We start from the raw sequence: 11,735 nt of genomic DNA, 5'->3' as shown, positions 1-11,735 counted from the left end.
AGAAAACTGGCCAATGAATGAAACGTTCTGAATTGAAGATTTCGTGGGCAAAATTGAAATTGTAGCATATTTGTGCGGTCACTCACACACAAATAGTACCATATGCTAAGCTATGTGAAATTCTAAGAAATTCAACATAGCTTAAGCATATGGTACTATTTGTATGTGAGTGATAGCACAAATGTGCTACAATTTATATTTTGCCCACGAAATCTTCAATTCAGAACGTTTCATTCATTGGCCAGTTTTCTAAAGTTTTAGAAGATTTAAGTTGATTCAGGCACAGGCATTCAGACCCGAGGCCAATCCCTGTAGGGCCATATTGCCGTAAGTGCACCTCACGCAGTATACTTTTAGGCTTTACTTAGGGGTCTTTGCAGCTCGCCTTCGGCCCCTAGGTGCAACCTTTCATTCCATTTACTGTACCTCCGTTCTAACAATTGTTTCAAAGTGCAACTGTGATGTTTTCCTTCCTGTTACACCTTTCAAACTGTCGATTTCCCTTTCAGCGTTGAATGACCCCATAGTTCCCAGCCCTTGGCCTAAAATATCTTTTATTTTAATTGGTTTATCAGCATTAGGTTTTTTTCAGTTTTGCTCTACCGAAGGCTCTCGTCGATATCCGTCAACACATCCTGTCATATTCACAGTATTGCAAAGACATTCTGATATTTATACAACTGGTTCATCTTAATAATCTTCATTGTCAATCAACGCTTATAACACTCGGAATAAGGTCATCAATTTTTACCGTAAAAACAATGCGTTTAGTCTTCCTGATTTCAATTGGGAGAAAAAGAAGGTAACCATACTAAAAGATGCAGATTGTACAAATGCAGTTGTATGTAGAAGTTTAGTAACTGAAGACCAGGTTACTAATGTAAATTTAAAGGTTCTAAACCCAACATTGGAGTTGCATCTTGGCCGACATAACGAAACCATCTGTAGCTAAATTTGTGTTGTCTATCCGGTGGCTGTTATTGTAAATAGCAGGTCTTTCAATTTTGGACACTCAGACTCGATGGCTTGAGGAATCATTACACATGTTTTTAAATGGTATTCTAGTTCTGAGAGGGAGCCAGCGTAACTCGACCAATACCATAGACTGCCAATATGGCAATCCTGTTACTAGGTGCCACACCTTTTATTAATTGTACGGCTTTGTTCAATACTTTTCCATGTTTCCAAGTTCATCTGACGTAGATTATGACAGATGGAGTTGCAGTAATCCATTCTGTTTATGACGTAATTATTTGTTATTCTGCAAACTTCGAATGCACTATCAGTCTATCCTTTGCCATTTGTCCTTTTTCGCGTCTTTTTTCTCTGATCTGTCTCACCACTGAACCAAGGTGAGCTATTTTTGATGATACTACGTATCTCCCTCTGTGGACTAACTCATATTCATTTTTATTGGTTACGTCTGGATCACTTCGTGAATAAAAACATGCGAATACAAGGCGTTATGCGACCTCTAGCTTACTTGGGATACGTGCAAGATTTTCTCGTGACTCGGTCTTCGTAATTAATACTCATAATTAGGATCACATTGTATTTTAATATGTACCGGAGAGATGAAGTTTCCTTCCATACTGATATATTGTTTTTTCTAAGTCACTTAAAACTAGCGTGCAATTATATATATAAAAAAAGTTATCACGTAGCGGATTAGTATTCTGATTCATGCCTTACAATACACATTTTAAATAATTATTTGGGATACAGGGTTTAGGATTTAATTGTCAACTCCACACTAATAGTGTTCGAAGCCTTGTATTAATATTATCTAGTGAAAAGAAACAATATATTTCGTCTTCAGCAAATTTTTTTAGATACTTAATTTTAATTTTTTTGTTTTATGTATTTTATTTGTGTCATACTTGATATTATTAACTGCAGTTTAGTGTATTGTTCAATTCAGGTTCAGATTACAATAGCATGCTTGTTCAGACAAACGAACGTTTGTTGTTGTTTGAAGAATGTGAAGGCGATGGTGGACCGCAGTGAGAATCGCGTAAGTATATTTTTGTATGCCTATTTCGAAATAGTTTTATTCATATAAGAATAAGGAAATTTGACATGCATGTCGATTGCAAGCTAAATAAATGTAAACTACCCATGTAAACTTCCCAGGTTATCCATTTCCAACTAAACATCTAAGCTAGGGCTAGGGTAGCTACTACTAGCTAGCTAGTTGAATTTTTGCCCCTGCCTCGCCATCTGAGCCTATCTCCCTTCTCAGCATCCCAGCATCCCTTAGAGCCCCACGGGCAGGAACGGTACTTAGGTATTTGCCGTTTGACCTCATTTGAAAACTGGTAAAGTGGTACCTATTTCGGTGGTTTTCATTTGGAGTTAGGGTAAACAACCACATGGACTGGCCAACACACCGACGGTCACGGATGGCCACCCTCCGAAAAAGTACTTACGTATAACGCGTCCTGACACCGGAGATGGTCATCAGTCGCGAGTTGTTGTTGGTGAGAGACGCAGCTAAAGACCCCTACTCTCCTTTCGAAGTAGGTAAGTATTTTCTCCAAAGTTAGAAATTAAGGCCAAATTTAAAGCTCTGAACAGAGGGTAATGAAAAGAGTGGCCAACGCAGTGGAAACTTCACCAAAACGCTTTCGAAATTTTTACTTACGATTAAATAACTTAGAAGAGTGACTCCATCTCAATGTTTGTGGAGTCACTTGTGTCAACAAACTTCCCATTTCCTGTAATAAATCTGCACACCACTTGTACCCATAGACGCTGGGGCACTTTCATCACAACAATCGGGAAACGGTCCTTTGCCACAACGTTTTTAAGGAAACTACTGTTTTGGTAGAAGACGACGACGAAGCGTGCACTAGATAATTATTTAAATAAATAGTAAAACATCAATAGGGTAGTTGTTCCGACACGGCATACAACCTTCGGTCCTTGTACAATATAGGAAGGTACTAGCGGCAGCTGGATAGGTTCGTAAGCTTTCGAACAAGGGGTTCGGTAGTTAAACTGCTTGTCCGACAGGCGCTGCTGCCGCGCGCGACTGGGAGGTAAACAAATCACTTTTGCTTTCGCTTTCTCGGGCGGATGGTACGTGTTGTTCGACGCTCTCTGCCCGCTTCTCGTCGTTTGCTTTCTAAGTATTTGGTTGTAATTGTGTGTGAAAGAGTATTGTAAGTACAATTATTCTCTTTTTTCATATAATTGCTGCTTCAATTAGTGATTATGATGGAAATCTCCTCGCCTCGACTACCCCACGGAGACTTTGCCCGGGTATCGAAGGGCGTAAATGCGGGAAGTTCAGATCGTTCCCGGAGATTGACCCTCATATTTTATGTGTCGGTGTCGGGGGCGCGAATGCACCCGAGCCGAGCCCTGTGATGTGTGTAATGATTGGTCGGAGGCGCAGTGGACTTTGTATGAGGGCAGGAAGAAACGAAGGCCTGCAAAGGAGTCGTCGGAAAGCTCTCCCGCGACTCCTTTGGTGACGGACACTTCGTCTTCTTTCCTGCCGCCCGCTCAACTTCCATGTCTCGCGCTTCCCCTTCCCTTCGGGGGGGGTGTGTCTAGGTCCTTCTCTTCCCTGACTTATCGAGTGGGGAGGAGGGCGCTAGATACCCTGACGTCCAGTTGTACTCTGGGTCCTCTATCCGTTCGTCTTGGGCGCTGAGCGGGTAGAGGATCCCCCTAATCACCCGACTTTTGCCTCCTCAGGTGGCGTTGCCGCGAAGGATGACTCGGACAGGTGTGGGCATCGTTGGGGTTGCAGGGCGTGCCGAGGTGTCCAGGGGCTGCTCTACCATCTCGCTGGCGCCGTGGCGGTCACCCATGCAACGGTCTCGACCACCACCACGACCCTTACAACACCCGGCTACGCTTCACCTCCTCACCTGGTGTACACCCAGCACGCGGTCTCTGTGACACCCACTACATCGGTGCAGGGGCCAGTCGCCGTAACTCGGGGGAGTGTGATGCCGCCACCTGGGTTTGCCGTGCTGCCGCGACCGGAACTTCGTGTGCCCGAAGAGCTACGCCCCTGGACCTCCACCGGTACCTAGGATGTCTGTGCCGCTGGGTCCGCCCATCTGACCGCCTACACAGTCTGCCGTACCTGCCGTGACCACTGCTGCCTTGTTCCTGTACCTGCTCCTGCTGTCTTCGTCTGCCGTTCCTGTGATGCCTGCACCTGCTGATGTTGTTCCTGTTCCTGGCGCCGCTGCTCCCGATGCTGATCTGTTCGGACAGGTGCGTCCGGGCCCTGTTGCTTCGGCAACAGCAGCCCGGCTCCGTCCTGGATGACAGATCTACGTCGGTCCTGAGAAGGTTGACGAAGAAGAAGAAGAAGAGGAAGGTGTGTGTCGTCGTCTTCATCGTCTTCTTCGTCGTCGTCGTCGTCTGCCGCCTCTTCCCCTTCTTCTTCTAAGGCTCCCCCGCCGAAGAAGAAGAAGGTCGCCTCCCACCCCCCACTAAGAAGTCTCCTTCGGGAACTTCTAAGGGCCCGTCTCGCTCTGGTGAGACGGGGGGTTCTTCCGCTGGTCACCCTGCTCCTTCGGGGGCAGGACCCGTCTCTTCTTCCGCAAGGAAGGAAGAGCTACGGGGACCAGAGGAGTGCCGGCTAACACGGCACTTCCTCACCTGCTGTCAGTGGTTCGGCCCCACAGCAGCAGGATCCGTCTCGACGCTCGTTCGCGAGAGTGGTACCGAGTGTACGGTCGCCTACCAGCGACCGTGCAGCCAGGAACCAGACCTCTGAGTCCGCTCAGCGTCAGGTTCACGGCACGGAGCGGAAGACTGGTGACAGCCGCTCACGCGACTCTCACCAGGCCAGCTCTCGCTCTCGCGGCGAGCAGCTGGCTACCGGGCGGACGTGACGGTCCATGACCGGCCACGGGCTGAGGCTGGGAAGAGGTCCCCCCACGTTCGCCGGCACCAGCACGGCTGGTACCAGCGAACTGACGCACCGTGAGGATACGCACCGATCTCACCGTGACAGTGGAGCTCGCCGGTCGCCTGACCGTCGCTCTCACAGAGAGCGATCGGGTCGGCGACCAGCACCAGCTCCTCTGACACACGAGACCGGGGCCGCGTCGTTCGGTCCAGCCGTCTCCACAGCGAGACGGCTCGACTAGGTCTGCAGCTCGATCGCCACCGCGGGTTGGCGATCGCCTGCAGTCCTCCAAGCCCGCTGGTTCTACCAGCGAGCGAGGAGAGAGCGTCAGGTCTTCCTCTCCATACCTTCAACCTCCTCGGGTTACACCGGGGAGGGGCGAGGTATTGAGGAGTGATCGTGAGGGGTGCGCCCCTCTCAGGATCCCGCCACCGCGTCGTACGCACCAGGCTCGGTTCTCGGACCAGCCAGGTCGTACGCACAGGTGGTTGGAGGAGACCGAGAGGGGGCTGTCGCTGCTCCTCTCCTTGAGGGAGGAGGGTCTCGGGAGGTGCTCCTGTTTGAGGGACTGGGACGGTCCATCTCCGCAGGATGCAGTCACTCCTGAGATCCAGAGGAACTTTGCCGAGGTTATTGCGCTGATTCGTCATGCAACAACGACCTCGGGGAAAGGGACGCCGCTCCCACCATCCGAGCCCACGTCCCGGCTCGCGTCGTTCTGGGGCACGAAGAGGGAACCCAGACGACGGTGGGTGTTGCCGCGTTCGGAGCTTGCGGGGACTCAGTGCTGACCAGGTTGAAGCGCTTGTCTCCGGACAAGACGGTTTCGCTCAAGTCTGGCAGGTCGAGCAAGCTGCTTCCAATTCCTCTGCCTACGATCATCGGCGGTTTTTACGTGCCATCTGAAGACCGATGCCGCCCAAACAGGGTGAACCACGGAGTTAGCAGGGTGACTCCGGGTCGTGTCTCTGCAACAGCTACCTGTCCGAGAACCTGGGTTCCGCAGAAAGAGGCACTAGGCCTGGAATCTACTGCCATGGCAGCTTTCCAGGCCGTCTCCTGGGCTAGATCTGTTGGGTTCCATCACAGTTATAAGGTCGCCATCCAACTACGGGGGAATTTGCTCGCGAAGATGACCCCTTCAGGAGACTTGCCAGTCTGGGGGAAGAGCCATCTCCTTCCTGCCCACCAGACGGTGAACCTGATGCGGCCCAACCTGAGTTCTTCGACGAAAGGGACGGCTGTCCTTAGTCGGGTTTCCAGGCGGCCTGGCGTGAAGCCGGCGTGGACTTCGAAACGGTGACCTCTACGGAGTTCCACGTCTCTTTTCCCAGGAGGAGATGGTGGACGCTGCGGGGACAGACGGCGCACTGACGACAGTGACCGTCTGGTTTCACAAGGCAGTCTCGGAAGGATTCTGGGCAGCCTCGGACTGCGGACAAGTATAAGAGCTGGCTAGCGCTGTCCTCGGCGGCTTAAGACGGTTGCGGCGTCGCAAGCCCCGGGGATGACTCTGTCTTTCTTCAACTTCTGGCAAGGGGAGCCGTAAACCAGCCCTCCTCCAGCCCCCCTCATCCCGTGGAGGTTCTGGGAAGAAGTCGAAGAAGGGGGGAAACGCTAGGGACGGCGTTCCCCTCACCTGCTGCCGGAAGAAAAAAAAAACTGGAGGGGAGTGCCCCTGGCCAGCCATTGGGCAACTGGCAGCGCACGGCGCGAGACCTGATTGTAGATGTCCTTCGGGAGGGATATCTAGTACCCTTCGAATCCGGCCACCCCCCTCACCTACAACCGGTCCAACAGCAGTCGTACGTTTCCAGGTCATGAAGGAAGTAGCACTGAGACAGGAGACAAGGACCATGCTGGAGCAATGGGAGCTGTAGAGATCGTCCGGATCAGTCACCGGGCTTTTACAGTCGGACTCTTCCTGGTTATTTTTTTTTTTTTTGAAAAGTCATACGGGAGGCTGGCGCCGGGGAATAGATCTCTATACCCTGTGAACCGGTTTGTTCGCCAGACCCGCGTTACGATGGAGACGGCACGCTCAGGCTCGACTCCATCAGGGAGAACGATTTCATGCTTTGCAGTGGACTTGAAGGATGCGTATTTCCAACATACCCATTCATCAGTCCTCCGAAAGACCTCCCGCTTCATCCCTCGACGGGACGGTGTGTACCAGTCAGGGCACTGGGATTCGGTCTTCAACCGCCCCACAGGTGTTCACGCGAGTGTCACTTTGGTTGTCTGCTTGGGCCCACATTCGCACGGGATACGTCTGAGAGGTATCTCGGACGACATTGGCCCGGCTAGTCTGGCGAATCCAGCTCGCAGTTTGCTACAGGGCGGGATCGACTGCCGAGTTCTGTCGCGATCTGGGGATCGTGGTGAACTTCGAGAAGTCCGAATCTCGAGCCCAAGAGGGAGGATGACGTACTGGGTATGTGATCGACACCGGTTAGCAGGGCGCGTCTCCCCGCAGACTCGCGGATCAGCAGATTCAGGAGGAAGCCAACCAGTTCCTGTCTCGGGCAGGAACAGGTTAGCTCAGCGATGGCAAGTCGTGATCGGACACCTGTCGTCGCTCGAGAGAAGTTAGTCCCTCACGGGCGTCCTTCACCTGCGGTTCTTCAGGGCGACTAAAGGAGAGTTGGTCGCAGGGACGACGGCATCCCCCAAGCTTTCCAGTATGTCACTGAACAGGAGGTGAGGCAGGACCTAGCTGGTGGCTGTGACGACAGGAACCTCTTAAGAGGAGTGCATCCGCGCACCCCCCCTCGGGACTGCAGTGTTCTCATACGCATCGATCCGAGGGATGGGGCGCACACCTGAGGAGTGCTGACTCAGGAGGTGGGACTAGGAACGACAAGCACCTTCACTCAATGTACTGGAACTAAGGCAGCGTTCTCGCTCTCCAAGAGTTCCAGGACCTCTTGATGGGACATCAGTGGTGTTGATGTGCGACAAACACCACACGGTGGTGGCTTACGTCAACAAACACGGGGCCCGGCCTAGTGTCTTCCTCCCGTGTTTCCGTTGAATCGGCAGGTGCACGAGTGGGCTCAGGCACACTCAATAGAGCTGTCGGCACGCTACATTCCAGGGAAGAGGAATGTAGTAGCAGACACGCTCAGCTGTCGGGATCAGGTGAAGGGACCGAATGGTCTCTACACCAGGACGTGGCGGAAAGCTCTTCGGACCTGTGGGGGAGACCCCCAGTCGCCTGGATCGGTTCGCCACCCGGGCACAAACAGGAAGCTCCAGTGTTCTTCTCGGCCGGGCCGGACCCATGGGCAGCTGCAGAGGACCACTCTCAAACACCCGTGGGACAACCTCTTCGCTATGCCTTCCCCGTTCGGCCTGATTCGCAAGGTGATCAGTCGAGCACTGGTCAACCGAATCTCAGGATGATCCTGGTGGATCAAGTGGCCACAGGCCATTTGGTATAGGACCTGCTGGCTTCTTTCTCGCAGGAGAACCCGAGAGAGATTCCCCCTTGCCAACCTTCTCGCCCAGCCAACGTCGAGCGCGGTACCACCGAAGCAGTCCAGTCCCTACGTCTTCACGCTGGCTTGTTATCACCATACTCTTTGCGATACGAGAGGTTTTTCTCGTAGCGCAGCAACAGAGATGGCTGGAAAACGTCCGTCAGTCCTCTGACAGCTGTGTTACCAGGTGAAGTGACCGTCTTCTGTGGGTTGGTGTCGAAGACGGGGTCTATCTCCTCAGAGCGACTCTTCAGCAGGTAGCGGATTTCCTCGTTTTTCTCGCCGAGAGATAGCTCCTCTCAGCCCCACAGTCAAAGGATACAGAGCCGCCTTGGCGCTCGTCCTGAAACTGAGGGGGTTGGACATCTCGAACTGTTCGAGATCTCCTTGCTTATGAGGAGCTCGAAAGGTCTTGCCACCCAGGGAACCTCGGGCCCCCTGCGTGGGATGTGATCTCGTCCTTAGGAAGATTGCCTCCTGAGCGCGTGAGGAGCCACTCAGGAGTCGTTCAGACAGGATGCCCTCAAAGACCCTCTTCTTGCGGGCCCTGGCACGCGGAAGAGAGAAGAGAGTAGGGGAACTTCAGGTCTTTCTTATGATTGACACACTCCAGGGGATGGGGAATCCGTGACGCTCGATTTCGTCCCGAAACTCGTTGCGAAGACTCATAAAACGTCGGTCACTGACGACCAGGTTCGAGTCATTCACGATTCCCTCCCATAATGGACTTCACGATAATGAGCGGATGAGATGCTGCTTTGTCCTGGTATAATGTGAGGGCGCTACGGCGCTATCTGAAGAGAACTCGCCACCTCAGGCTGAGTGTCGACGCCTCTCGTAGCACGGGTGCACAAGGAAAGAGAAGTATCCAAGCACACTCTTTATTTCTGGCTGCGTGAGGTCATCAGAGAGGGCGTCTTTTGAGGATGATGGTAGTGATGACATCCGGACGTCCCATAGTCGAGAGCTCACGAAGTCAGAAGATTGCCCGTCGTTGGCGTTCCGTAAGATACTTCTCCGTGGCGCAGGTTCCTGACGCAGGGGTCTGGTCTACCAGGACTAACTTTACGTCCTCTACCTTCGGGGATATTGCCCACAGGTCCTTGGATACATTTCCTTGGGACCGTGGTGGACTGCTCAACAAGTTGTGTAGCTACACCCAGACCCCGCAGGATGACAGCATGAGTCCTGGTGTGGACTGTGTGGATGGATGTGGTGAGGAGTGAGTGACTGGCTCTCTCTTCCCTCCTTTCTTCCCCTCTACCTGTGGGCAGAGGGCCATGGTCGTGCACTCCGATGGATGAGGACGAGATGCAGGTGAGCATAATGACAGAGCCCCACCTATCCCTTTCACTAGGGATAGGAGCAGATACCACACTTCCTTATACAAGGGGGGGAAGTGGATCGCCTACAAGATTCAAACCCATGGACTTTATATTTGCTCCCTGTACAGGAACAAGTGTTAATTGCTGGTACGAAGAGAACGCAAGCCTCCTCTTCTTAGTACTCGCGTCAGAGGTCTGACCATTGATCCGCGGTGCACACCCCGATCAATCGGACAGAGGATTGGATTCCCTCCCTCGCTACTTAAGGACCAGGGAGGCTTCCAAGGTTGGGCGAAACCAATCTGTCACAAAAGACTCAGGATTCCAACCACCAGAAGTGAGTTTCTATTGTAAAAGGGAACGAAGGTTGTATGGCCCGTGTCGGAACAAATGACAATTTGTCCAAAATGCATTTTCCTAACTTACAAACCTGAGGTACTTTTACACATAGCCCCAACTCATTGACACCCCCACTCTGCAGTTTTTGTTGGGCAAAAGCAAAGTGATTTGTTTTACATCCAGTCGCGCGGCGAGCGCCTGTCGGACAGCAGTTAACTACCGAACCATCCTTGTTCGAAAGCTTACGACCTATCCAGCTGCGCTAGTAACTTCTATTGTAAAAGGACCTCAGTTTGTATAGTAGGAAAAAATGCAAGTTTGGACAAATTGTCATTCGCAGAGCCGGGACCAGATTTGACCATTCCAGAACCAATTACTCCAAATACAACAAAATGCATAGAAAAAAGTTGTCCAGAATCCAATATATACCAGAAAGTCACTTATCCGACTATTTTACACCAAAATACCATCCGCCGATATTGCCATGTGAAACTAATATTTTAAAAGTACCCACTGTGTGAAGGCTGACACGGCGGTCCGAGCTCCGTAGTTCTTGGAGTTGGCCGCGGACAGGCGCTGTACGTCGGCCGCCCCCAACGCAGGGAAAATTTTAAACCAAACCAATCCTGTATCAGGTTGAACAGGTCATTCCAAGGGACATGGAGTAACTTTCCTCCAACCCAATAAAAAACGTTGTCCATGAATATATAGAATCAGACAATCGTACCTTGCAGTCACAAAAATTGCCCTTTCGTTTCACGCCGCCATGGATAGGAATCATCGTTATTGTTCCGAAAAGTGTTACGCTGACAGTTTGATCAATATAACATTTGATATTGGTATCCTTCTCGGAGTTTTTAAGAAAACAAACGGGACGAATTTATGAAGTGGCTATATAGGAAGGGCTACTTGGGACTATTCGGCGGGAATGCACCATCATGCAACACAGCGAACCAACGATCATGAAACATGGGATAGCAGAGGCCACGGCCAAAGCGAATACTGTGGCCGATGTACAAACAGTACAGTGGGGTAAGAAGTATCAGTTTTTTTTTTTTTTTTCCGGCACGGACGTTTTTGAAAAGTCGCGTTGTCTCTGAGAGACAATTATTAATATTAATATTTTGCGTCACAAAGAAGATCCACAGTGTGTGTCACAGATGTGATTATGCCCATTAGTGCCGAAACACCATGGTCGATTGGTATAATTTTTTGTAGAGATGTATGTGCCAAATCCTGTTGCTGTGCTGATAATAAGGAAAATCGGTGGTTCCTGGGTTCATATTGTGAGATCGACGGATCTAAATTTGGGAAACGACGTACAACCGGCCTGAAAAGGTAGACGGATCTTGGGTGTTCGGTGGCATTGACGGCCAGGACACGTGAGGTGAGACCTTTTTCAAGGGGTTCCGACCGAATCTGGCCGAAATCTATCCCGGTGTTGCTTGAAACGTACTTCCAGAAACCACAATCATATCTGATTGCTGGAAGTCCGTTACAGCAAAGTCCGGGATCATTATTTTGCGCATAATGTCGTGAAACCACAGCCGTTAACTTTGTCTAGCCCTGACGACCGAATGTAACACTGAACACTATAGAATCGCAAGTGGCGTGTCCTTAAAAGGATGTGCGCTACCGAGGACACGGTACGCAGAAAGAACTTTACGAAAGCTATTTTTCTACGTACTGTATCAGGAAGGAGGGGGGCTG

General features: G+C 51.1%; 1 long non-coding RNA gene across 1 annotated transcript in view; it reads left to right on the top strand.

The window, feature by feature from the left end:
• The first annotated feature begins 1,466 nt into the window (after positions 1-1,466).
• Positions 1,467-11,735, top strand: part of LOC135220308 (uncharacterized) — a 49,750-nt gene continuing 39,481 nt past the window's right edge. The window contains exons 1-2 of the long non-coding RNA XR_010315649.1: positions 1,467-1,521; positions 1,922-2,014. This is a non-coding gene — a long non-coding RNA (uncharacterized LOC135220308). The remainder of the gene's footprint in view (positions 1,522-1,921; positions 2,015-11,735) is intronic.

This window comes from Macrobrachium nipponense, chromosome 1, assembly GCF_015104395.2.
Source record: "Macrobrachium nipponense isolate FS-2020 chromosome 1, ASM1510439v2, whole genome shotgun sequence".
In the NCBI taxonomy this organism is placed as follows: Eukaryota; Metazoa; Arthropoda; class Malacostraca; order Decapoda; family Palaemonidae; genus Macrobrachium; species Macrobrachium nipponense.
This window is presented reverse-complemented; position numbering and strand designations above follow the sequence as displayed.